The 2500-nt window shown below is 52.4% G+C and overlaps 1 non-coding gene and 3 pseudogenes across 1 annotated transcript; all 4 read right to left on the bottom strand.

Annotated features, from left to right (window-relative positions):
* Positions 1 to 464: 464 nt before the first annotated feature.
* LOC148667140 (5S ribosomal RNA) lies at positions 465 to 582 on the bottom strand (annotated as a pseudogene).
* A 537-nt stretch (positions 583 to 1119) lies between these two features.
* On the bottom strand, positions 1120 to 1238 carry LOC148667139 (5S ribosomal RNA; annotated as a pseudogene).
* Positions 1239 to 1775: 537 nt separating this feature from the next.
* LOC148667138 (5S ribosomal RNA) lies at positions 1776 to 1894 on the bottom strand. The gene has a single exon (XR_015938133.1). It is a non-coding gene; the product is annotated as a 5S ribosomal RNA (ribosomal RNA).
* Positions 1895 to 2431: 537 nt separating this feature from the next.
* Positions 2432 to 2500, bottom strand: part of LOC148667137 (5S ribosomal RNA) — a 119-nt pseudogene continuing 50 nt past the window's right edge.

Raw genomic sequence — 2500 nt, 5'->3', positions numbered from 1 at the left:
TCCCTTGCGTTTTTCTCTTCTTCCCACGTTCTCTCTCTTCACTGCCTTCGTCCCCGCTCTATTTCACTTCAGCCTTTCACTCTTGCTTCCTTCCAATGAGGACGGAGCTGCGGGAGAAAGGGCGCTATAGAGGATCGCTGTGGAGAGCTGCTGCTGTGCTTTGACATCTGAGCTCTGTGGAAAACGATCTCAATACAATTCTGAAAAACGCGACTCTCCGAACGCCAGCCGAACAAGTCTCCACAGCCGAAGCGCTGTGTCTCTTTTCAGCTGGCGATAAACCTTTCCTCGATCCTTTGCGGACTTGTAAAACTGTTCCTGATCAGAATAAAAAACGCTCACGCTAATACACAAGCACCCGTGTCTCGCCAAAGCTGACAAATAAAGAGACGGACAAGCTGCACTGCACGTGTGAACAGGGGAATGAGCGAGCGAGCGGGGATAGGGCGCCTCCTGCGCTTAAAAGCTTACAGCACCTGGTACTCCCAGGCGGTCTCCATCCAAGTACTAACCAGGCCCATCCCTGTTTAGCTTCCGAGATCAGACGAGATCAGGTGTGCTCAAGGGGGTGTGGCCGTAAGCGAGAGCAAGGCTCGCTGGCACCCTTCTTATTGAGAGGACAGCTCCGTCACCTCTTTTATGACGCTGCTCTTTTTCCCTTGCGTTTTTCTCTTCTTCCCACGTTCTCTCTCTTCACTGCCTTCGTCCCCGCTCTATTTCACTTCAGCCTTTCACTTTTGCTTCCTTCCAATGAGGACGGAGCTGCGGGAGAAAGGGCGCTATAGAGGATCGCTGTGGAGAGCTGCTGCTGTGCTTTGACATCTGAGCTCTGTGGAAAACGATCTCAATACAATTCTGAAAAACGCGACTCTCCGAACGCCAGCCGAACAAGTCTCCACAGCCGAAGCGCTGTGTCTCTTTTCATCTGGCGATAAACCTTTCCTCGATCCTTTGCGGACTTGTAAAAATGTTCATGATCAGAATAAAAAACCCTCACGCTAATACACAAGCACCCGCGTCTCGCCAAAGCTGACAAATAAACAGACGGACAAGGCGCACTGCACGTGTGAACAGGGGAATGAGCGAGCGAGCGGGGATAGGGCGCCTCCTGCGCTTAAAAGCTTACAGCACCTGGTATTCCCAGGTGGTCTCCCATCCAAGTACTAACCAGGCCCATCCCTGTTTAGCTTCCGAGATCAGACGAGATCAGGCGTGCTCAAGGGGCTGTGGCCGTAAGCGAGAGCAAGGCTCGCTGGCACCCTTCTTATTGAGAGGACAGCTCCGTCACCTCTTTTACGACGCTGCTCTTTTTCCCTTGCGTTTTTCTCTTCTTCCCACGTTCTTTCTCTTCACTGCCTTCGTCCCCGCTCTATTTCACTTCAGCCTTTCCCTCTTGCTTCCTTCCAATGAGGACGGAGCTGCGGGAGAAAGGGCGCTATAGAGGATCGCTGTGGAGAGCTGCTGCTGTGCTTTGACATCTGAGCTCTGTGGAAAACGATCTCAATACAATTCTGAAAAACGCGACCCTCCGAACGCCAGCCGAACAAGTCTCCACAGCCGAAGCGCTGTGTCTCTTTTCAGCTGGCGATAAACCTTTCCTCGATCCTTTGCGGACTTGTAAAACTGTTCCTGATCAGAATAAAAAACGCTCACGCTAATACACAAGCACCCGTGTCTCGCCAAAGCTGACAAATAAACAGACGGACAAGCCGCACTGCACGTGTGAACAGGGGAATGAGCGAGCGAGCAGGGATAGGGCGCCTCCTGCGCTTAAAAGCTTACAGCACCTGGTACTCCCAGGCGGTCTCCCATCCAAGTACTAACCAGGCCCATCCCTGTTTAGCTTCCGAGATCAGACGAGATCAGGCGTGCTCAAGGGGGTGTGGCCGTAAGCGAGAGCAAGGCTCGCTGGCACCCTTCTTATTGAGAGGACAGCTCCGTCACCTCTTTTATGACGCTGCTCTTTTTCCCTTGCGTTTTTCTCTTCTTCCCACGTTCTCTCTCTTCACTGCCTTCGTCCCCGCTCTATTTCACTTCAGCCTTTCACTCTTGCTTCCTTCCAATGAGGACGGAGCTGCGGGAGAAAGGGCGCTATAGAGGATCGCTGTGGAGAGCTGCTGCTGTGCTTTGACATCTGAGCTCTGTGGAAAACGATCTCAATACAATTCTGAAAAACGCGACTCTCCGAACGCCAGCCGAACAAGTCTCCACAGCCGAAGCGCTGTGTCTCTTTTCAGCTGGCGATAAACCTTTCTTCGATCTTTTGCGGACTTGTAAAACTGTTCCTGATCAGAATAAAAAACGCTCACGCTAATACACAAGCACCCGCGTCTCGCCAAAGCTGACAAATAAACAGACGGACAAGCCACACTGCACGTGTGAACAGGGGAATGAGCGAGCGAGCAGGGATAGGGCGCCTCCTGCGCTTAAAGGCTTACAGCACCTGGTATTCCCAGGCGGTCTCCCATCCAAGTACTAACCAAGCCCATCCCTGTTTAGC

The sequence above is a fragment of the Lepisosteus platostomus genome, chromosome 5, assembly GCF_059453375.1.
Source record: "Lepisosteus platostomus isolate fLepPlt1 chromosome 5, fLepPlt1.hap1, whole genome shotgun sequence".
NCBI lineage: Eukaryota > Metazoa > Chordata > Actinopteri > Semionotiformes > Lepisosteidae > Lepisosteus > Lepisosteus platostomus.
Note: the sequence above shows the minus strand (reverse complement) of the source record. Positions and strands in the feature narration are given on the sequence as shown.